Below are 25,631 nucleotides of genomic sequence, written 5' to 3' on the forward strand. Positions count from 1 at the left end.
AACATTGCGTGGGGCACCCTTAAACGATTATTCAAATTTATTCGAAATTCAAGTTTAACAGGGCCTCCTGTATTTTATCTGGCAACTTGCTCCATTCTCATATCTAATCAGCAGAGTCTAAATTCGAACCTAATCTCTGGCTTTTAGTCTAATTGCCCTCAGAACTGCTGCATTTGGGGGTCTCGTTTGGTTTTGCAATTGTGTGTGTGTCTGAACATTTCAACGGGCTTGGCGCAGCTGAACTCTTGTTTTGCTTCTGCAGTGGCGTCAGGCGTCACCTCTGGTTAATGGCCCTCCGTGAATTAGTTGAGTAACCTCAGGGGCCCTCAGAGCACTCAGACGGGAACGCAAGTCAGGGGGAGCTCTGTGCTGGCCTGGGCCCTGTAGGCGGGCAGCACGCCTTCCTGTGTCTCCTGGAGAGCTCTTCACCCCTCACCGCCGGGCTGTGATTCCCACAGAGAGCCGTGCTTTACTTGCAAAGACACCCTGTGGTTCACATCCAACTCTGTGGGGTCCGGTCTGACAAGATGCTCAACGCTGCCAAGAGCAGCAGCCCCCATCTGCTACCTGCACCCCCTGCCTAAAGTCCAGGAGTGGAATGAATAAAGAAACGCTTCCTATGGCATCCATGTGGCTGCAAATGGCATTATTTCATCCCCCCACCTTTTTAAAATAGCCGAGTAGTATTCCATTGGGCTTCCCTGGTGGCTAGGTGGTAAAGAATCCGCCTGCAATGCAGGAGACCCCGGGTTCAATCCCTGGGTGGGGAAGATCTCCTCGAGAAGGAAATGGCAACCCACTGCAGTATTCTTGTCTGGAGAATTCCATGGACAGAGGAGCCTGACAGGCTACAGTCCATGGGGTCGAAAAAGAGTCTAACAGTGACTAAACAAAAAGTATTCCATGGCATATGCGTACCACATGTTTTTTAACAAATGGAGTATGAAGCGGTGCTTTACACTGCTGTGTCAGTTTCTGCTGTACAGCAAGGTACATCAGCCACACGTACACATGTATCCCCTCTCGTTTGGATTTGCTTCCTGTTTAATCACACTAAGTGAAGTTAGAAAGAGAAAGACGACACCTTTTGATATCACTCATATGTAGGATCTAAACTGCAACACAAATGACCTTGTCTACAAAACAGAAACAGCCTCACAGAGAACAGACTCATGGCCGCCAAGGGAGCAGGGGGAAGGGAGAGGGCTGGACTGGGAGTCTGGGGCTGGCAGGTGCAGACTATTACACATAGGATGGATAAGCAGCGAGGTCCTAGTGTACAGCAAAAGGAACTCGATTCAATATCCTATGATAAAACATAATAGAAAAGAATATTTTTTTAAAAAAAGAATGTATTTAAAAAATTAAGAAATGCCTCCTGTTGAGCAGGGATCTTATTCCTGTGCTGGGCTTTGCCTCCCAGCATTCTCATTTGTCCTCTGAGAGGCGGACCCTTATCCCAGTGACCTAAGATGAACTGCTTCAGGATGGGGGGGGCCTGAAGAGGCAGCTGGGGGGTCACCGTCTGGGAAGCCCCCACTTGAGTGGTGGACTCGATTCTGAGAAATGGCATTTCAGGTGTCTGTTGAATCTACAGCGCTGGTGGATCCCGTTCCAGGCAGCAGGATACAAACGGGAATCCACACAGCTCCCGGCCCCACCCAGCCCGTGGCCAGCAGGAACGTCATCATAAACCCCAAGATTTAACTGGTCCTGGGAGTGTGGCTTGCATACTGGCAGAAATCATCTGCTCCCTTCCTAACGCTCAGGAAGCGTGAGATCCCTTATGTATCAGGTGACCTCAATATTCAGAGAGATCCAGAGGGCATGGAGGAAAAGCCACACCTCTTAAATTGTGCTGACTTTGTGCCCAGAGCAGGGACACACAGGACACCGAGGTGGCAGGCGCTGTTTCATCATCCTTGTCCATTTCTCATCATCTGTCTCATGAACTGGAACCTGCCAGAGAGGGGCCAGCCCTCCCCTCTCTGTTGTTCTCTGTAATGTCTGGTGTAGGGCGCAGGTGGTGTAGGATGGATACAGGTATCTCTGAGCCTAGCAGGTGGGAGTCCAAAGGTGTTGTTTGCACTTTTTCAAGTCCTCTGCCAGGGACAACCTTGGCATCAGTTTGCTGGCTGCCTGGCTGGCATGCCAAGATTCTTGGCTGGGAAAGTAGCATTGCAGGGTCAACCAAGAGGACAGAGTGTAGAGATGGTGGCCTGGTGCCAACCTGGCATGCAAGTTGAGTGCCTGGTCACCTGGAGCGATGCTCAGCCACCTGCCCATCAGTCTCTCTGTCCCCACCGCCTTCTTCCGGCAGTGGAGGGGTGCTTAAGCGTCTGTTACACCTCAGTAGACAGGGGGTGGGCAGGCCTCAGACTCTGCTCTGTCTCAGAGCTGTTATCACTTCAGCATTCAAGTTCTATCAGGTAGGCACTGAGCCTGAGATGCGTGTGCTGTTTCCAGGACATGGGCGCCGGGGGACAAAGCAAGTGTGAGAGGCAGTGACGCTTCTGGTCAGCACGGCCCCTCTCTCTGTCTCTGTCTGTCTGTCGGAAGTCAGGGCTGGTGAGCGGCAAGCTGAAGGGGTGTCCAGGCTGGGGAGGGTGGTGGGCAGGGTCTCGCTAGAATTTCATAAGCTGAGCTTTGAAAGAGATTCAGAAAACAGCCGAATAAAACCCCTGAACCTGTGGCAAGCCTTGTGTTCATTAAAAGAGGGTTGATTCTGCTCCTACAAAAACAAACAACTCCTCCAGGCTCGGGCTCTTTTGTGTTATTGTTAAATGCCAGGATACTGTGACTTTTTGAGAAAAGAATTATTTTAAGGCCAGCCCCAGGAGGTGTGGCTGACTTTAGCTGCAAACATAAATTTAAAATGACAGAGTCCTTAGATTTATGGTTTGGCTTTTTGCAGTTCTTTAAGATGCTGCATTTAATAAAAGTAATGGGGTCAGATTGGAGTTGTATGTACCTCGAAGCTCAGTTCAACTCCTCTGACTTGATCTTACACTGAACAAACGGTAACACCCCTCTGTTGTGTGGCTCAAAAAAAAGTTCATTATTTGAGGTTGACAACTCTTATCTTTCTCTATCTCACTCATTCTACGATTTAATGAGCATCTTCCTGTGTTGAAATCAGCCTTGCTGTCAGTCAGTCCTAGAGAAGCTCGTGAAGGGAGACAGATTCAAACAACTATGAGAAATGAGGAATTAAAAATGCAAGGCTGGAACCATGATTGGGGAACAATGGCCATTCTGGTCACTTAGTGGTCCAAACAGTATTTTTACTCTCTTCTTTACAATTATCAAGAAGAAGGATTATTTTATAAGTGATTACTGCCTCCCACTCAGCTAGCGTATCTCTGGATAGCTGGTAACGAATTATAGATAAGGGCTCCGTGAAAGTCTCTGTTGGTAAAGTCTAAGCAAATTGTCTTCTGATGGTGATGGTGGTGGTGAGGATGCTGCTGCTGCCGATACAGTTTACTGAAAGCTCAGCATGTACCAGGAATTTGTTCCAAGTGATTTATGACAATCAAACCATGAGAGAGAGAGAGAGACAGAGTGTGTGGGTGTGTGTGTATGCACTTGGCTGTGTCCAACTCTTTGCGACCCCATGGATGGGCGCCCACCAGGCTCCTCTGTCCATGGGATTTCCCAGACAAGAATACTGGAGTGAGTAGCCATTTCCTGCTCCATGGGATCTTCCCAACCCAAGGACTGAACCCACATCTCCTTCATTGGCAGGTGGATTCTTTACCAGCAGCACCACTTGGGGTAACATAAACCATGAGTAACTATTATTATTTCCATTTTGCAGTTAAGGCAACTAATCAGAGGTCACGTAACTAGCCCAAGGTCACATAACTGGGAAGTGACAGATTTGCTGTTTCATTCATTTGACTCCAGAGGATTCACTGTTGCCTACTACACTGTAAAAGAAGAGGAGAATAAAAGAGGTAAATCGTTTTCTCAGAGTTTCAAAAGTGGAATATGGCAGATTTCTACATGATAAAGTCTAAAGGTCATTGGGATTAAAAAGTCTCATTGAAGAGAACATGAGTAAACACTACTTGTTTTCGATTAGTATCAAGTAGTGTAGAAAGGAAGGGTTAAGGTTTCTTGTCATGGAAAAGGTGCTTACTTGTATCTAGGAACTTGTATTTTTATCTCTCTCTCTTAATCTTCTAAAATGGAATGCCATGGTAACAGGAGTATTATGTTTTGCTGTTCAAATAAACTGCAAAGTTCTATTTTTGACAGAAAAAACAATTATTGAGAGCAAAATCAGGCTTATCTCTCTTTCTCACTGAAATACTCTTAGGGGATGTTCAGCCTTTGGCACCCAAAGTTGTTGACTGTTGTGGTTAAGACGTGTTCTCGTTTTAGTCGGAACTCTGGCTCCAGTCATGGTGGTGCGACCTTGGCTAAGCTACTGAACCTCCTTGTGTTTCAGTTTCAAAGGCTGTGAAATATGGAAAAGAATAACGAGACCTGCTGCGCAGGTTGTTAGAAGACCTAATAGGTAAGGGGCTTAGAATGAAGGAAGGAGGGATGTTAAGTATCATTAACTTTCACTATTATTTACCACCTGGCGATAAATAATCTGACTTGAAGATACTTTCCGTCAGGGAAAGCAATCACAATATTAAAAATCATACTTTGAAAACCCATGCTTCTTAATGTGATGGTAAATACGCCACGGGTCATATTTTTTTGCCTAGGAACTTATGCCTGAGTGCTACAGGGGAGACAGATTTAGGAACAGGGAGAAATGAGGATGAGAATACAGATTTGGAGAGAAAGCAGACATGGTCTGCAAGCTGAAGACAGAACTTTTTCTGCCCGAAAACCACAACCTCCCAGTTCGGTTGCTTTTCTTCTGAGGTAGAGAACAGCTAATCGTGCAGATTCCTGGGCACTGACGGGCCACCCTCACTGGGAACCAGCAGTTCAGGACCTTCGTGAGTTAGTTTTCTTTGTCCTCGTCCACATACTGGCCTATGTTTTCCCTTTGTGAACCCCCTCTTTTCTCTGCTGCCTAGAGAGACCGAGCCACTAGGTTTGGGGGACAAGTACTTGCTCTCTGTAACAGACTGGCTAGGTGTTCACCTTTTCTCATTCCTTCTGGGCACACAGCAAGGTGACTCGTTTACAATTCTGGCTTGCCCTGCGGCTGGGTTCTTGAAGGTGGGTCCAAGCGACCTCTACTCTTCTCAAACTAGAAATTGCTCAATGATCTTTCTTTTCCTCTAGGACTTCCAGCAGGACTCCCCATCACATGAGTGCACTGTAGATAGCCTAAGTGGCTCATACTGTGCAAGACATTTTTACAGTCTCCAAAAGATACACTTGAGAAAAGCATGAAATCTTAATGCTAAAGGTCAGTTAGCATTCTGTTATTTAAGACAGTCTTTAAAAAAAAAAAAAAAAAAACATTGCACAGAGCTCCATGGAAGTAAGTACCTTAAGGGCTAGTAGGGGAGTTTGGCAGAGAAGGCAATGGCACCCCACTCCAGTACTCTTGCCTGGAAAATCCCATGGATGGAGGAGCCTGGTAGGCTGCAGTCCATGGAGTCGCTAAGAGCTGGGCACGACTGAGCGACTTCACTTTCACTTTTCACTTTCATGCATTGGAGAAAGAAATGGCAACCCACTCCAGTGTTCTTGCCTGGAGAATCCCAGGGACAGGGGAGCCTGATGGGCTGCCATCTATGGGGTCGCACAGAGTCCGACATGACTGAAGTGACTTAGCAGCAGCAGTAGCAGCAGAGGCGTTTGGTGGGAAGAAAGATACACATCAAACTGGGAACCAAAACAGTTCTGCTTTCATCTGTTTAAATAATGAGGGGAAGGGTTTAGATAATTGCTTGAAAATTCTTAAAATCTTTTTTTTTTTTAATTTTTTGACCTCGCCAATAGGCCTCTAGAATTCTAGTTCCCTGACCAGGGATTGAATCCATGCTCCCTGTATTTGAAGCTTAACGTCTTAACTACCGGACCACCAGGGAAGTCCCTAGATAACTGTTTTTAAAAGTTTTTTTTTTTTTTCCAAGAATTTGAGCCATTGCTTAAAAGAAAGAAAATCTTTCACAGGGGAGGGACCTACTGTGTGTCAGCTACTTTATATCCATTATTTTCAGTAACTATTACCACACCCTTACCAGTAACAAGGGCTTCCCTGGTGGCTCAGCAGTAAAGAATTGGCCTGCCAACACAAGAGACACAGGTTCGATCCCTGGGTGATCCCCTGGAGAAGGAAATGTCAACCCACTGCAGTATTCCTGCCTGGGAAATCCCACAGACAGAGGAGCCTGGTGGGCTCCAGTCCACAGGGTCACAAAGAGTCAGACGCCACTGAGAGACTAAACAACAGCAACCAGTAATAACCACCTAGTTTATAGATGAAGAAACTGAGGTGTAGAGATTAAACATTTTGAAGGTCAGAACACTTTATCAGCTAGAACCAGAATCAGAATCCCTGGTTTATGTATCCTTGAATCCAAAACTTAAGGATGAGTCTATTGATTCTTTCTTGTATGTATAATAAGCTTGTTTGTTTAAATGAATCACCCTGTGATGATGGTAACAATGATGAAAATCGTACCGTAAAAATAACTACTCTTTACTGACTTTCTGGTATTGTAACAGCATCATTTCCCCAATTTCCCTGGATATAAGAATTTCTGTGCTTGGCAAATACACAGATTCTCAGGTTCCAACCCACGTCTGCACTATCAAAATTCTCAGGCGGGGGGAATCTGGGAAGTTTGGGAACCACTGTGCTAGGCTGGCTACATGCTATGTGCTCTCCATCCATTATCATATTTGATCTTGTAACAATCGCATGAGGGTTATTATTTAGCCCATCAAACAGATGAGAAACCTAAGGCAGAGAGAAGGTAAGTGCATCGCTCCCGCTGGTAGCTGTCAAAGTGAGTGAAAGTCGCTCAGTCATGTCTGATTCTTTGCAACCCCATGGACTGTAGGCTGCCAGGCTCAGGCTCTGGCTATGAAATTCTCCAGGCAAGAATATTGGAGTGGCTAGTCATTCCCACTCTGCAGGGGATCTTCTCAACCCAAGGATCAAACCTGGGTCTCCTGCATTCCAGGCTGGTTCCTTACCATCTGAGCTACCAGGGAAGCTGAAGCTGTAGTGAGGGCCATCTGGGGTGTATTCTAGGTCTGAGGTTACACCCCAATAGAAGGGGTTAACTGGCTTCCAGGGGAACTGACAGGAGATTCCCTACTGCTTGGAGTCCTGTGCAGGACAGAGAACATTCCAGCTCGGCCCTCTGCCGCATCCTTCCTGGTTCCTGAAGGATCCATTCCTAAGCTTCTCCTTCTTCTCCAGCATCTGAAGTTTCACTCTTTCCACTAGCTTCTTCCTCTTGAGTCATAAGACCAAGATTTAAAGAGCTTGCCCTTTAGGAGGAGAGAAGTGACTTGTAAATACAAGATTGTCTTAAGTGCCACTGAAGGTGAGCAAATGGGCTTGGCAACGGTAGTGCTAAAGAACTGGCTGCCAGTGAAGGAGACGTAGAGACGCAGATTCAATCCCTTGGTCAGGAAGATCTCCTGGAGTAGGAAATGGAAACCCACTCCAGTATTCTTGCCCGGAGAATCCCATGGACAGAGGAGCCTGGAGGGCTACAGTCCACAGGGTCTCAAAGAGCCGGACATGACTGAAGCAACATAGCATGCACGCATGAAGGTGAGCAAAGACAAAAGGGACCATGAGACTCTGGAAGAGAGACAGAAGTCCTGCTTTGGAATATTCGGTATGGTGTGGTATGGACCCCTTCCCATGGGCCAGTTCTAGGATATGGGTAGGTTTTCCACTGGCAGCAGTGAGCTGAGGTCACCAAGAAAATATTCTGCCCTCTTCTTTACTTTGCAAGTTGGGTCTCTGGAACTTAGACCGAGGAAGGGAAGTAAATCTCAACCCTAGAGATGGGCTAGTTGTCTCTGTCATCTGTTTCAAAATAGGACAGAATTACAACCAGCTGGTCGTACCTTTGCATCCTGACCTCTGCAGGAGGGAGTGCGAATCCACTAGGAAATCCACTGCTTGTTCAGGGCACCAGCCTGCATCTCCCTCTTGGGGTGACGTGGTCGCTGTGGGGCTTTCTGCTTTTATTTTTAATTTTGTTAGTAACCGCAAGCCTCACTGTTCCGGTATTTTGAATACAACATTTTGTAAGTTGAAAATAGAAGGAGAGGACAGAATGTGCAACATTTTCTAGTTCATTGTTCCATGTCCATAAAAAAAAAAAAGAAAAACAACTCCCAAAAGGAAAATTCTACGCTCTCCAAGGTGGCAGCTTTAATGGCACTGTTCTCTCTGTAATTTACAGTGAGGGGTAAAAAATGAAGCTCCTTTAGGCCTCTCATATTGACACACACCAGGGCAGCCTTGCCCATCCTCACCACTGCTGACATTCTAACAGTTCACAGCTCTTAGATACGACAGACCACCACCGTGTGCTGGCCGCCACCTGCTGTGGGCCGAGTGGTTCGCCACATCCCCACACTTCAAAAAAGACACGTTGAGCTGCTAACCCCCAGTAGCTGGGGACATGATTTTACTCAGAAATAGGATCTTTGCAGATTTCATCAAGTCCAGAAGAGGCTGTCCAGAGTAGGCCCTGATCTAATAGGAAGATGGCCTTTTGATACCACAGAGACACAGGGAAAAGCCACGTGGAGATGGAGGCAGAGACTGGAGTCAAGCACCTACAAGTGGAGGACACCAAGAACCGCTAGGGTCACTGGGGGCTAGGAGACAGGCCTGGACCAGACTCTCCCCTAGGCCCCCCAGAGGGAATCAATGCTGCCAATGCTCTGATTTTGGACTCCTGGCCTCCAGAACTCTGAGAATAATTTTATTTTAAGTCACTCAGTTTGTGGTCCTTTGTAACAGCCACTCTCCAGGACATAATACGCCATCTCAACTGAGAACTGTCCACAAAAGAATTTTGTGTAATGTTACATATAAAATTTAACAAAAACGCTGAACCTGACAACTGTTCTAAGTATGAAAATGATGATCATGTGAGAGTGTGGGACCTTATAGAGTGGTTGCTAGGCGACCTGGATGGAGAAAAGTTTGTTGCATCTTCAGAAGGAACCTCAGAGATAGATGGTCGAATCCACTAGAGCGGGAACTGTGTCCTGCAGGGCAGAATCAGCCCAAGGTCCATCACAGAATGGTTTGTATATTTTTAAATCACTCTTAACGTGGGTCCATCTCTCTTTCCCTTCCATCCAGCAGAGGCCTCCTGATGGATGGGAAACCATCAGATGGAAGGACTTTTGGTCCCCAAAAGACTTTGTGGTATATGCCCCCTGACCCCCAACTCATGTTTTACTGGGACATGGCAGTGCTAAGTCACTTTCAGTTGTGTCCGAGTCTTTGTGACCCCATGGACTGACTGTAGCCCACCAGGCTCCTCTGTCTATGGGATTCTCCAGGCAAGAACACTGGAGTGGGTTGCCATTTCCTACTCCAGGGGATCTTCCCAACCCAGAGATCCAAGCTGTGTCTCTTATAATTCCTGCATTGGCAGGCGGGTTCTTTACTGCTAGTGCCCCTGAGAAATACCTCCTAACTGTGTTCAGCCACTGAGATGTTCTGTGTCGTGACTGTTGCCCAATCCCAACAAATACTCTTATTCTCCGTGTGAGTCTGACCCTACTTCTACTCTAACCCTAATAAAAGCATTAACTTTTATTCTTTTATTAGCTCTACTAAAAGAAAATGCAATGGAGACCACGTGTGGCCCAGGAAGCTTAAGCTACTTCCTATCTAGCTCTTTACAGCAAGCTTGCCAACCCTTGATCTAGTCCAGTGATTTATAGTATCATCATTATTTTTTAGTGTGGAGCATTTATGTTTATTAAAAATAAAACATAGACACAAAGATGCTGTGAATGAAGCAGGCACACCAACTTGAACTCTCCTACCACTGAGCTCATGGGGCCTAAGTGTGAAAGTGAAAGTGTTAGTCGCTCAGTTGTGTCCAACTCTTTGCGACCCCATGGATAGTAGCCTGTCAGACTCCTCTGTCTTTGGGATTCTCCAGGTAACAATACAGGTTGGGTTGCCATTCCCTTCTCCAGGGGATCTTCCCGACACAGGGATCAAACCTGGGTCGCCTGCATTGCAGATGGATTCTTTACTGTCTGAGCCGCCAGGGAAGCCCTAAAGGAACCCATGGTTCCTCTAAATGATCACTACACTGATACAGGCAACGAACCATCAAGCCCTCAGTGTCTCAGCAGTCCTGAACCCAACACTTCACACACATTCTTGAATTTAATTTTCCAAGTAATCACAGAAGTGCATTATCAGTATCCCCATTGTTATGAATGAGGGAAGTGAAACTTTGAAAAATTAAATACATTAACTGTCCTATATTTAGAGTTACAAGAATACTGGAGTGGGTAGTCACTCCCTTCTTTGGGGGATCTTCCCTACCCAAGATCAAACCCATCTGGGTCTCCTGCATTACAGGCAGAGGAGTCTTTACTATCTGAGCCACCAGGGAAGCCCATATTTACTTCTGGTCAATGACAAAGACAAGATTCACATCAACACCCTTATGGCTCCAAACCTCCCCACTTTTAACAGAGTAACATTGCTCTCCCCAAGTGCAGCTGCTGTCTAGAGCTCTCCCACCTTCTGGGGGGTGGGGGTGGGTGGCCGTACCCAGGTCTAGAGGGGTGAAGGGTGTGTCCAAGGCCAGAGGCTCACTGGCCGTATGACTGGATCTCCAGTCCAGGTCTCCTGACTTCTGACTTGCAGTCCTGTCGTCCTGATCTGACTGGCCCTGGGATGCAGGGATGGGCAGGTGAGAGGGTTGAGGTCCCCACCTTCTCGTTTTCATCAGTTTGGTGGGCTGCAGAACAAGATTATGTAGAAGGCGCTTGCCAGACCGTTGTCTCTTCCTCGGTTTTCTGTCTGGTTCTGGCTCACACAAGTAGCACCTCCCTCAGCAAAGCCCTTGCACAACTCACATCTCCGGGGGTGGGGGCGAGGTTGGGGGGATGGGGCACAGGGCGAGTTCTGATCTCCAGCAGCTGCCAGTAAGGTCAGCAGAGCAGCACCCGCCCCCGCCCCGGCACGGACTTGGCCAGCCTTCCTCCAACTTCGTGCCTCCCCCTCCCCCTCTGTCTCTTTCATGTCCCCTGCCCTGAAAGCACAGATCCATCTTCTGATACCAACTCTTGCTCCCTGAGAATCTGCCTCTCCATGCCGGCACCTCAGCACAGGCTTGACTGACATCAGCAGATTCCTTCTGAACCCAGCCCGGAGGACTGCCCAGGTTTTACAGGAAGGGCTACATTTCCAAGACTCGCCACCCCCACCCCACCTCCGGGGAGCAGCAGCGCCTTCCTCCCCTGTGAACAGGGACTTGTGTTGATGGCATTGACTCCAATGACTTTAAGAGACAAGAAGTCAGTAGCGATGGTAATAATAACAGAATTATTTCACAAGTGAGGCATACACAGAGTCCCTTGTAGGGCAGGTGCTATTATAATCTCTGTTTTGTAGATGTGGTAACGTGTTCAAGGACACAGAGCCAGGAAACCGTGGAGTCAGACTCTGACTTCCACAGCCCGTGTTCTTATCGCTTCTCTAATGTACCTGGAGTCAAGACAGCGGTCCCCTTTGTGGACGCCAGGCCCGCCTCTCGGTGCCTTGCCATTGCGGTGGGGAATCACCGGGAGGCGTGTGCTCACATGTTTTCCGTGGCATTCCCTGCGTTTTCTCCCCACTGGGCAGCTAGGCCATCTGTCTTCACTGCTCTGGGGAAGGGAAAACCAGCAACGTGGAGATAACGTAAGAGTCATATTTTTAGCTTTCTAGTCTCAAATCCCAGGCTTTCGGCATAAAGCAGATTGGGAAATTTACATGGATGGCTGGGAAACTCTTAATCTGGGCCTGATAAGACTTTTCAGATCTGGGAGCTGGAGAAGCTGGGAAGCTGATCTGATGGTGGGGTCTCTGGGAAGGAGCCCGGGGGCCTCCCACCACCCTGCAGCCCAGCATTCCCCAGGAGGGGTGAGATGTAGCAGTCAGACAGTCTTGGAGACGGCAAATCAGAAGCCTGGCCTCCCTTGGATCTGTCTGAGGACACACTCATTTGACTGAGGTTGCCTCTCCATGACTAAGAAATATTGAGGCTCAGAAGAGAAATTAAGTACATTTATAAAAACAAAGAACAATAAGGACCATTGCACTTCTTACACAGCTGAACCTGGGGCCCTGTGAACCCACCATGGGTTCAAGATCTTGCTCTAGGGACTTCTCTGGTGGCCCAGCGGTTAAGGTGCCACACTGCCAATGCAGGGAGTGCAGGTTTGATCCCTGGTTGGGGAATTAAGATCCCACACACCGCATGTGCAATCAAAACAACAGAAAAGAAAAAGATCTCACTCTTCTGCACTGATGCTACAGAATTCATCTTTATTCTCCCCATAGGCTAGGTTCTTCCCTAGTGCCTCAGATGGTAAAGAATCTGTCTGTGATGCAGGGGACCCAGGTTCAATCCCTGAGTAGGGAAGATCACCTGGAGAAAGGCATGGCAACCCACACCAGTATTCTTGCCTGAAGAATCCCATGGACAGAGGAGCCCGGGGGGCTATAGTCCATGGGGTCGCAGAGTTGGACACGACTGAGCAATAACCACTTTCATAGTATAGCATTTGATTACAGAGTGCAAACATTACTTCCCTGAGGAAGTAATAAATAGATGAAAAAAACAGAGCAGGAGAAAAGTGGAAAATAAACTGTGAAGGAAAAAGAAAATCGAAGGAACAGTCAGAGGCAGGTAGAGACTGCCTAGCAGAGTCTCAAAGGTACAACCATCCCAGAAAGAGCATTCGCCTTCATCCCCCAGTCCGAGTGAGTGCTCTGTCAGGATATATATACTTACATTTTATTTGGTGGACTAGTCATTCCCTCCATCCTTTTCCCCGAAGCTGTAGCTTGGGGTCGGACATTGTGAAAACGGAGCCAGCCTCCACGAAGGAGGTATTTCAACTGTGTCGTTTCGGTGGGAAAAAAAAAAAAAAATGGCGTGTGGATCAGAGTTCTATCTTGGAAATTATGCTTTGTGACAAATATGTTACAAATGACTCCCCCCGTAACCCGCGCCAGTGTGTAGGCTAACACGGCATTCAATTATTTTAACCTGCCATGAACTCGCCTGTGATAAATCATGGGAAACTGCAGAGAAGGCTTCGGTCACTGCACTGCTTCACTCGCTCGAGTCATTCACGGCTCTAAAAATACAGTTTCTATCATCAGATTCCTGGGATTCCTGCAGTGCTTACATTCTGATTTAAGTGGCATTAAAGCCGGGGTGATTAAGCAGAGAAGTCCAAGGCTACCAACCAACACAACATCCCCTGGGTATCAGCTGTGTATCGGTGGAGCACACGGCTTAGCCGACATGTGGCTGGAGTGCAGTCAGAGCCTGGCCTGTGGGTTTGGGAAGAGGCTGGGGGTTCTCAGCCTGAAAAAGGACCTGTTGGTGCAAATGTGGACAAGGCTTTTGGTGGAACCAATCTAGAGTATAAGGGGATCAGATCACGTCAAGTCCAATTTGGAACATGTTTGGAAGTGCTGGGGGGTTGACCATTCATATTTAAGCCTGGACTCAAGCATAACCTAGGGCTGCTTTGTTCAAACAGGCAAGGATTCTAATAATGGACTAATGATGTAGAATAAGGCTGCATCTACTTCGTCTTTAAGACTCCCTTCTCCGCGCTCCATCTGGGGAGAGAGATGGGTCCTTTTGCCACTTTTCCGTGTGGTCCTGACAGTTTCATCCTGATTCTATGGCCCCTCTATCTCTTGGAGGATTCTGGGGGAGGCTTGAGTGGCTGCTGCTAACTCAATTTATAGCACATCTATTTGCAAGAGGGTTTCCCTGGTGGCTCAGTGGTAAAGAATCAGCCTGCCAATGCAGGAGACGTGGGTTCAATCCCTGGGTTGGGAAGATCCCCTCGAGAAGGAAATGGCAACGCACAGTATTGTTGCCTGGGAAATCCCACAGACAGAGGAGCCTGGTGGGTTGCAGTCCATAGGGCTGGACACATCTTAGTAACTAAACCACAACTATTTGCAGGAAAAGAAAGAGAGGAGGGGTAGAGATTTGGATCTGTTGCTTTTATAAATAAAGGGTTATGAGATTCGGGACATGAAGTTCAGTAGTGCTACAGCAAGAGAACCACCACTGTACTGGAAATCCATTGTTTGGGATGGTAACTCCTCCAGGCTCAATTTCCTCTCCCAGTAAAATTAGTTAGCCAGGTTAGTTCTCAACCTGAGCTCTGTATTAAAAGCCCAGGGAGAATTTTAAAAGCATGCCAATGTTCTAGCCCATCTCCAGATCTTATTTAATTACTCTGGGGTGGGGGGTTTCTCTAAGTAGTTCTGATGTCAAGTCTGAGGTCTCCGTCAGCTTTTATGCCAAAGCCTCTGTGATGGTCTGAGCTTTCAAGGGAAAGGAGCAAAAGTAACCCATGACCAATGGCACTGGCCTGTTACAGCTGGGACCATTCTGATACAGTATTTTTCTAGGATGCTTTGCAGAAGTTTTCTACCCCTTCACATGGTTGGGGACAAAAAGTAGTAAAACATATGATTTTGATACATTCCCTCCTAGGAATACAGAGGGTATGACTCTGGGTATGACAGGGGTTAAGTCTTGAGCACTTATCCGCAGAGCTTACATTCCCAACATTGTGATGTGATTTTGTATATATATATAGAGAGAGACAGACAGACAGACAGACAGAGCTTTTCCCAGGATTCCAGTTCAATGCTATGCATTGACCAGGGTCTGATTTTGAAGAGCACATGAGTTATTCCAGGTCTGAAACTTACCCCACCATTGTTACACATCTCGTATACTGCTATAGGATACTGTCTGTGACGTAAGCACTGTGAGAAATGGTTGTGGATGTAAAAACGCTATTAATGAGAAAAATCCTTGTCACCAGCCATCCTCTGGGGGTTTCTGGATTTGATTACCACTTTTCGATGCTTGACAATCTGACTGGTATTTAATGCTTTCTCATTTTTCCTGATAGGGACCGCTAAGCACATTATGTTCTCCCAGTTGGCAACTCCACAAAGGCCAGCAATAAAAACCCCCGCTTGTGTAATAAACCGTTGTACAATCTACTGCTCATGAACAAGGTCCCCGAAAGTGTGCAACCTTTTTGCACGTTAAACACAAAACAGATGGAGGGTTGAAAATAACTTTCCTCTTCAGGGGAGGGGGAAAGCCGAAGGACAGAGGGCCAGACTCCGGGTCGAAGTCCTGAGTTACTAAGCTGGAGGCTGAACTCTGGTTCCAGGCTGTCGGGGGCAGGTGCATCCTTTCAAGGATGCTCCAGACCTCGGGGGCCCGCTGGGCGGGGGAGGGGCAGCGGGGCTTCAAGGAAATGTGTGTGCAGAGGTGGGGCGGGGCCTCATCCACCACTTCCTAGCCGGGTAACCTGGGCAACGAACTCACTGATGCCTCAGAGCCTGTCTTGTCAACCTCCTGCATCAAATGATGACCTTGAACCTTATTCCCCAAGCACACCAGAAAATGGAGTAGCTGGAAATAGAAAGAATCATATTTTGTTGCTATGGCTGTCTATTTGCTTTTGTTTATTTGTGTGTACACACACACACACACACACACACATATAATATATAAGGGTCTCCCTGGTGGCTCAGACGGTAAAGACTCTGCCTGCAATGCAGGAGACCAGGGTTCGATCCCTGGGTCAGGAAGATCCCCTGGAGAAGGGAATGGCAACCCACTCCTGTATTCTTGCCTGAAGAATCCCACAGACAGAGTAATCTTGTGGGCTACAGTCCATGGCGTCGCAAAGAGTCAGACATAACTAACACACACACACATAATATATATATATATAAATTATATATATGTGTATATATATATATATATTTATGGAGAAGGCAATGGCACCCCACTCCAGTACTCTTGCCTGGAAAATCCCATGGTCGGAGGAACCTGGTAGGCTGCAGTCCATGGGGTCGCTAAGAGTTAGACACGACTGAGAAACTTCACTTTCACTTTTCACTTTCATGCATTGGAGAAGGAAATGGCAACCCACTGCAGTGATCTTGCCTGGAGAATCCCAGGGACCGGGGAGCCTGGTGGGCTGCCGTCTATGGGGTCGCACAGAATCAGACACGACTGAAGTGACTTAGCAGCATATATGTTTATATATATTACATAAAACTCATGAGACAGGAGAAAGGATGGAGCCAAGAATTTATAAATGATTATTTACATATGCATGCATGTATGTATTAATCAAGATTTATTTTCTGCCATGTTTTAGGGGAAAACAGTGGCTGTTTATAATATACATTTAGTTTATGGTATTATTTGTGGACTTGACTGAGATTGAGTTATTAAAGAGAACTGAAAATTCACTTCCGGGTAACCAAATAGCCACCTTCCATTTGTACCCTGCTCCCAAGACAGGAAAATTGCTGACCCCATGGTAAAGTGTCAGGTCTGAATTGCAGGCATGAAGTGTTTTATTAACACGTAAACACTATTGACACTATGCATAGAGCAGATAACTAATGAGAACCTACTGTGTAGCACAGGGAACTCTACTCAGTTCTCCACGGTGACCTAAATGGGAAGGAAATCCAAAAAAGAGGGGACTTTTGTGTATGTAGAGCTTATTCACTCTGCTGACTAACAAAACTTTGTTTTGCAAAAACTAACACAATTTTGTAAAGCAGATATACTTCAATAAAAAATAATTAAAAGCAAAACATAATAATGAAACTTACAGAAAACTTTCCTTAAAATATAGAGTCTTTTGAAGTGCTGATGAGGCATCTGCTAAAGGAATGAGATTTGGGGGAAAGAGGGGACTTTCAACTAATTTTACTTGTCAGGATCCAGTCAGGAAATCAGAGCTCACACGAGGAATTTCAAAGGATGGAATTTTTAAGAGAAATCGATCACTCAGCGGGCGAGGCAGCTTCCACACCTGAGCTGAATGCAGCCAAAGGAAGAAGCTGAAGGCTGCTGAAACAAAGATGCTCAGGTCCCTGGGGCAGGGGCATGGCCAGGGCCGATTGGCTCTCCTCTCAGAGCAGAAGGTTTTGTCAGAGCAGCTTTGAAGAGGGGAAGCCGGAAGCTCCCTTCCCTCCTCGGGAATTCATTCTCTCTCTCTAGCACCACCTATCGGCAGCGTTAACAAGAGACCAACTCCCCAGGAAAGCGGGTTGCTGGGGGATGGGTTTGAAGCTGAGATACAAGAAGGGGACAATCCATTAGTTCATGAGGCCAGCGGTTCGTTAGAGATTTCCAGCAGGTAGAATGGTGGGCAAAGAATCATTGACACAGGAGGGAAAAGAAGAGAATTAATAAGCTCTGTGGTCAGATTCCCCCAACAGAGAAAAGAGCCTGCAAGAGGCTAGGTGGAATCCAGGCAAACAGATCACATCAATTCCCAAGTCCCAGAGAGATCTGGTGGGGCTTCCCTGGTGGCTCAGATGGTAAAGAATATGCCTGCAATGCGGGAGACCTGGGTTCCATCCCTGGGTCGGGAAGATCCCCTGGGGAAGGGAATGGCTACCCACTCCAGGATTCTGGCCTGGAGAATTCCAGGGACAGAGGAGTCTGGTGGGCTACAGTCCATGGGGCTGCAAAAGAGCTGGACAGGACTGAGTGACTGAGCAACAAGGAGATCTCATTCCTGTTCTCTCATCCCCATCCGGGTCTCTGATGGCTCAGTAAGTGGGAGAGATCTGCTCTCTGCGGCCACGGGCTTCCTCCTGTGAATCAGTCAGAGACTAAAGCCAGTGACCTGTACTTTGTGTATACGATCCCTCTTCATGGATCACAGCCTTGCTGTGGTGGAAGGGGCTTGTGCAACTCAATGAGCCACGTGGTGCAGAGCCATCTAAGATGGACAGGTCATAGTAGAGAGTTCTGACAAAACCTGGTCCACTGGAAGAGGGAATGGCAAACCACTCCAGTATTCTTGCCTTGAGAACTCCATGAACGTATACATTAAACGTGCGTTATTTTTTTCCAAAGTTATTATTTTATTTAATCCTCCTGTAATCCATTAGAGGTAAATCAGACCATTTTTGTTTATTTTTTTTTTATTGAAGTATAGTTGCTATTGGAGAAGGAAATGGCAACCCACTCCAGTATTCTTGCTTGAAGAATCCCATGGATGGAGGAGCCTGGTAGGCTACACAGTCCATGGGGTCACAAGAGCCGGACATGACTTAGTGACTAAACTACCATATTTGCTATGCAATATTATATGTTACAGGGTGCACAGTATAGTGACCAGCCTGAAAGGCAGGCAGTGCATGAGTCCATTCATACAACATTCTGGAAAAGGTAAAACTACACGGATGGAAAATCCTCTATCAGTGGGTGCCTGGACCATGGAGGAAAGAGGCAGCAGCTGATTACAAAGGGGACACCTAGGGGAATATTTAAGGATCATTATGTGTGGCTCTGCAGTGGTGACTGAATGACGCTATATATCTGGGTCAGTGGGAATTTGCTGTATTGCTCAGGGAACTCAAACAGGGGGTCTGTGACAGGTTGAAGGGTGGGATGAGGAGGGAGACAGGAGGAAGATCCGGGAGGGAGAGGACATGGGTGTACCTGTGGCTGATTCTTGTTGATGTTTGACAGAAAATCACAAAATTCTGTAAAGCAATTATCCTTCAATTAAAATTTTTTCTAAAAATAAAAAAAAACCCCATCAAACTTGATGACACAAAAAGTGAACTTTAATGTATGAAAACCAAAAATAAAAATTTGTAAGTGACACATCCAATAGGAGTCAGAGAATCAATGTGTAGCATAACCTCACTGAAGGCGCTGGGGAAAAGGGGTGAACATAAGTAACCTTGGAAAACGTCTTCTTTTTTTTTTTTTTTTTACATTAAAAAAATTGAAATATATTTGCTTTAGAATGTCGTGTTTGTCTCTGCTGTACAATGAAGTGAATCCGCCGTAAGTATTCATATATCCCCTCCCTGTTGAAAGCCCCCCACCCCAGCCCTCTAGGTCATCACAGCACCAAGCTGAGCTCCCTGTGCTAGACAGCAGGTCCCCACTAGCTGTCTGTTTCACGCATGGCAGTGGGTATACGTTCATGCTACTCTCCCAGTTCACTTCACCCTCCGCCTCCCCCGCTGTCTCCACACGTCCATTCTCTACATCAGCATCTTGATTCCTGCCTTGCAAACAGGAAACAGTCCTCTGCCTGAAAACTGGGAGGCTAAGACAGAAACAACTGTACACAAACACCACAGTTCAGTCGGGGACCTGGCTTCTCCTGGTTAATGCTGGCTGCTGCTGCTAAGTCACTTCAGTCGTGTCCGGCTCTGTGCGATCCCATGACAGCAACCCACCAGGCCCCACCGTCCCTGGGATTCTCCAGGCAAGAATACTGGAGTGGGTTGCCATTTCCTCCTCCAATGCATGAAAGTGAAAAGTGAAAGTGAAGTTGCCCAGTCGTGTCCGACTCTTAGCGACCCCATGGACTGCAGCCCACTACCAACGCTGAAATTGTGTTCCATGTCTACTGGGCTGGACAAGTAAGTCAGTGGCTGGTGGCTGGCTGGAGCCCATTTTCCCACTGTTGGAGAGGGAATGTCTAAAAAAGCAAGGGAACCAAGCTAGAATGAATCCAGTTGTGCTGCACTGGAGTTGGTGACACTGCTATGAACTCAGTTGAGCTCGAGATAGATATGGATGGATGCATTCAGAATTGATTCTAGATCTACGTGTCTCCAGATCTGTGTATCTCTAGAGTGCTTACTTTTTTTTTTTGCTGTTAGTAGTTTTTATTTCCACTGCTTTTAAGATACCAAACCTAGGAGTTAACTAATCTAATTGAGAGGAGACATATTTGGGACCTCTAAATACTATTTCTACTTGAAAATACTGTTTTATCACATTTGTTATTGATAACATTTCTTAAGTGTCTACCTCCATCTTAAACCTAGAACTCAGAACAAATGCAGAATAGATGATTTTAACTTTCAGCTTTAAATATCATTTGGTTTTCTTCTGTTTTCCTACTTAAACACTTTCTGTAAAGTGAGGGCCTTGTTACTGCATTTTAAACATGCCTTACACTGTGCAAAAACATTACCGTAAAAATATTTTCTAAAAAAGAAAATAAACAATCCATATCTTATATCCTGTGAAAACTCAGTCTTGGCATTGCCATGGTAACAAGACTTTTAAAGGGAGTTAACTGAAATTTAATTGCACGTGTTACTTCTTTGTGATTCATACTTCATAAAAATGCAAATGCAACACTAACACATGTTTTACCTTAATGTTTTATATCACCCTGAACTGTGGTGTTGGAGAAGACTCTTGAGAGTCCCTTGGACTGCAAGGAGATCCAACCAGTCCATTCTGAAGGAGATCAGCCCTGGGATTTCTTTGGAAGGAATGATGCTAAAGCTGCAACTCCAGTACTTTGGCCACCTCATGTGAAGAGTTGACTCATTGGAAAGGACTCTGATGCTGGGAGGTATTGGGGGCAGGAGGAGAAGGGGACAACAGAGGATGAGATGGCTGGATGGCATCACTGACTCGATGCACGTGAGTCTGAGTGAACTCCGAGAGTTGGTGATGGACAGGGAGGCCTGGCGTGCTGCGATTCATGGGGTCGCAAAGAGTCAGACACGACTGAGCGACTGAACTGAACTGAACTTAGTCTTACATGGAATTTTTTATTTTAAAATGACTGAATACATTTTTAAAAATTGAAGTACAGTTGATTATGAACTTGTATGAGTTTCAGACATATAGCTCAGTTATACATACGTAAGTATTCTTAGCATAGGAAACTACTCATTATTTTGTAATAACCTATAAGGGCAAAGAATCTGAAAAAGATTATAGGTATTTCTCAGTTCTGTCCCTGAGACATCCTAGAGGCTGTTAACACCAGAGTAGCCATGAGCACACAAGGTACCCAGTTATTCTTCTCCAGTAAAGGAACCAAGGCTCCTTGAGGGGAAAATAGCAGATCCCAGGGCATCTTGTAGAGCCATAAAATACTTAAAAAAAAAAAAACAAAGGACAAGAACACAGGAACCATATTGAAAGAGCTACCAATGGCCAAAGTTGGAACAATTTGATAACAAAATAATGTAAAAATTTGATTATAACCCTCCAACTAAAATAATGATCCATGAGTCCACACTGATCTTAATAAGTGAATAAACAAACAAATAAATCAGAAGAGACATCTCTTTTGGCAGAAGAATCACAATAATTTATGCAGATACTGCCTCCTCAAAGGGGTAATGTGCTTTCACATGCAGAGGCAGGTAACTTAGTGGAGGAACCTGGCAGGGGCTTCTTTGGCCAGATGATCAAAGCTGACATCTTTGTCAAAGCGATGTCTCACAGATGATACGTGGCTCTGGCGTGTGATGAGAAGAGCGCTTTACCTCTGTAGCACCCTTTCCAAAAGCCCACTGTTGCTGTTTAGTCAGGTTCAACTCTTTGCAACCCCACAGACTGTAGCCTACCCAGGCTCCTCTGTCCATGGGATTCTCCAGGCAAGAATACTGGTGTGGGTTGCCATTTCCTCCTCCAGGGCATCTTCCGAACCCAGGGATTGAACTAGAGTCTCCTGCATTTGCAGGTGGCTTCTTTATCACTGAGCCACCTTGGAAGCCCCCCAGAGCCTATAATCCCAGTCTAACAGTGAGGAAAAAAAAAAAACTAACAAACATAAAACAGAGACACCCCAGCTGAGGAAAATCCAGCTAATACCTGACCAATACTCTTTAAAACTATCATGGTCACAAGAAACAAAGACTAAGAAATTTTTGAAAATGAAAAAAAATTGAAGAGACATTTGTAAGTAGATGTTACATGGTACCCTGGAGCAGAAAAAAGGCTGTTTGTTGAAAAATGGATGAAATCTGAATCAAGTCTGAGTTTAGTTCACAATGATGTCCCAATGTTGGTTTTTTGGTTGTAACAAATGTAAGACATTAACAGTAAGGGAAAGTGGATCAAGGGCATAGGCAATTTGTACCTTCTTTGTGACTTTTCTATACATCTGAAACTATTCTAAATAAAAGAATGGGTTAAAATATCATTTTCAAAATACCCCCAAAGGTACAATGTCTAGAGATAAGTTTTATACAAGATGTGAGAGATTGCTACCCGGAAAACTATAAAACACTGTTAAGCAGGAAATTACATTCAATATCCTGAGATAAACCACAATGGAAAAGAATATTAAAAAGAATGTATATGTATATATATATATACACACATATATAAACACATACATATATACATGTGTGTATATATATACACACATGTATGTATATATACATGTATGTGTGTGTATATATATACATGTATATATATGTGTATATATATATATATATACATATGGGCTTCTCTGGTGGCTCAGATGGTAAAGAATCTGCCTCTAATGCAGGAGACCCAGGTTGATTCCTGGGTCAGGAAGATCCCCTGGAGGAAAAAATGGCAACCCACTCCAGTATTCTTGCCTGGAGAATCCCATAGACACAGAAGCCTGGCAGGGTATAGTTCATGGGGTCACAAAGAGCTGGACATGACTGAGCTATTAAAATCAAATAAATTTTAAAAAAATATAAAACTGAATCACTTTACTTTACAGCAGAAATTTAAAAATTAAGACATTATAAATCATCTGTACTTCAATAAAATAAAATATAAAATATTGCTAAGAAGCATTGAACATAATCTAAGTAACTATAAAGATAGTGTATGCTTGGATAAGAAGGCTCAATATTGGTAACATGGCAATTCTCCCAAACATAGCTTGTATATCTGAAAACACTTTTTTAAAAAAGAAATTTTTGTAGAAATTAAGGCAACTCTAAAATTTCTATGTGTGTGTGTAAGTGCTCAGTAGTGTTGGACTCTCTGTGGCCCCATGGGCTGCAGCCTTCCAGGTTCCTCTGTCTGTGGGATTTCCCAGGGAAGGATATTGGAGTGGGTTGCCATTTCTTTCTCCAGGGGATCTTCCTAACCCAGGGATCAAACCTGCATCTGTTGTATCTCCTGCATTGGCAGGTGGATTCTTTACCATAAGCGCCACCCGGGAAGCACCCAGATTTTTGTGGACATGCCAAATTATCCAAAACAATTATAAAAAAGAGGAGAGTTGCAGCATTTATTCCACTCTTCAAGATTCTACTCTTGATGACAATCAAGACAGCACAGTATTATTCAAAGGATTGACAGATGAAGCAGAACCGATAGCCCACAAACAGGTCCATGTACACAGTCAAACAGTTTTTGACAAAAAGGCCAAGGCAATTCAATGAAAAAAGGAAAGTCTCCTCAACAAATGAGGCTGGAACAAGCAGACTTTTGTATCATAAAAAAGTACCTTAATCCCTATCTCACAACATATCACAAATTAATATAAGATGGATCACAGACCTGAAGGTAAAAACTGGAACTCTGAAGCTTCTTTAAAAAAAAAAAAAAAGGAAAAAAATCTCTCAACCTAGAGATAGAAAGATTTCTTAGAGAGAACACAGAGAACACTAACCATTAAAGAATGATAAATTGGACTTCACCAAAATTTAAACCTTAGACTCATCAAAGAAACAATTAAGAAAATTAATGGTCAAGCCACAGATTGGAAGAAAATATTCACAACACATATATTTCACTAAGGGTCAGTATCCACAATATATAAAAGATTTTACAGCTCAATAATAAAACACAAATGACCTCATAAAAATGGGCAAAAGATTCGAACAGATACTGAAAAAAATAAGACAAGAGAATGGAAAAAGGTGCATGAAAAAGTTCTCTCAAGACTGTTAGTAATTTGGAAAATGCTAAGGAAAACCACAGCAAGATGGTACCACACAACCAGTAAAATGGCTAAAACCGAAAGAATTGATCACACCCAATGCTGAAGAGGATGTGGAGCAAGTGGAATTCTCCTACACTGCTGGTGGGAGAGTCAAATCATACGGTCACTAAAAATTGTATGGGAGTTTCTTAGAAACATACCCCTACCTTATGAGCTAAAAATCTCATTTGAAAACATACATCCACAGAAAGCTTCATACAAGGATATTCAAAGCAACTTTATTCCCAGTAGCCCTAGACTTGAAACTGCTCACCATCATCAATCAAAGAATGGAATCGTCATACAATGGAATTTTACTCAGTAGTATGATGGAATGAACTATTGATGATACATACGTGTGAATCTTAAAAACATTATGCTGAGTGGAAAGCCAGATGAGTGGTTCTTTCTGAGGATGAATGACTGGGAAGGGGCAGTGGGGCTCCTCTGGAATAAAACAAATAAACGACATCTTGGGAGGAGTAAGGGTCACTCAGCTGTATACCTTTGTCAAAAGAGACTGAAATATATGCACTTTATGTGAATTATACTTCATTTTTTTTTACTAGTGGTGGTACTTTTATTAATAGAGTTCACAATTCAAAACATAACATATAATTATATATTAGTATCAGTAGGAATACCTATACTTCATTTTTAAAAACTGACACAAATTAGGTATTGTTGGTCCAGTGGCTAAGACTCCGTGCTGCCAATGCAGGGGGTCTGGGTTCGATCCCTGGTCAGGGAACTAGATCCCACATGCTACAGCTAAGAGTGCATGCCGCAACTAAGACCTGGTACAGCCATATCCATGGCAGGTGAGGCTCCCATGAAAGAGACTAATGCCCTTTTGAATGAGACTCTAGAGAGCTCCCCAGCCCCTGACTCCCGGGTAAGGATACAAGACATCCACAACTTAGATGCAGTCCCTCACTCAGCCCTGCTGGCACCCTGATCTCAGACTTCCAGCCTCCAGAACTATGAGAAGTTTCTCATGTTCGCAAGCTGCCAAGTCTGAGGTATTTTGTGACAGTGCTCTGAATGGACTAAGAAAGACACTTGGACGAGCCATTTTCTCTTTCATCTTCAATGGAAGGTCGCTTGCTTACACTTCTCATGGGGTTATTATGAATAGCAGTGTGGGTAACCACTCGTCAGAACTAGCACAAGCTCTCCTTCAGTATAATGCAACAAACTCCACAGCTGGTTTACCTTGGTGAATAAACACTCTCCATCATAGCCTGATACCATTTCTTAGCAGCACGCCTGAGCCTCACAGATGCTTCTGGAGGGACAGGCCATAAAATACTGTAGCAACCCCACGTGGAGAAACAGAACGTGGCATTGCTCTGCCTATTCCGTGTCACACTGAAAAGGGATCTGGTAGGAGCAGAGGAAATGTCTTGCTGAATTTCTTCCAACTACCCTCCTTTGTTGTTGTTCAGTCGCTAAGCCACGTCTAATTCTTTGTGACCTCATGGACTGCAGCACGCCAGATTTCCCTGTTCTTCACTATCTCCTGGAGTTTGCTCAAACTCATGTCCATGATGCCATCCAACCATCTCCTCCTCTGTTGCCCCCTTCTCCCCCGCCCTGAATCTTTCCCAGCGTCAGGGTCTTTTCCAATGGATCAGCTCTTCATATCAGGTGACCAAGGTATTGGAGCTTTAGCTTCAGCATCAGTCCATCCA

The sequence above is a fragment of the Bos grunniens genome, chromosome 19 (assembly GCF_055505025.1).
Source record: "Bos grunniens cultivar Pamir isolate PY7600 chromosome 19, Bosgru_T2T1.0, whole genome shotgun sequence".
Classification (NCBI taxonomy): domain Eukaryota; kingdom Metazoa; phylum Chordata; class Mammalia; order Artiodactyla; family Bovidae; genus Bos; species Bos grunniens.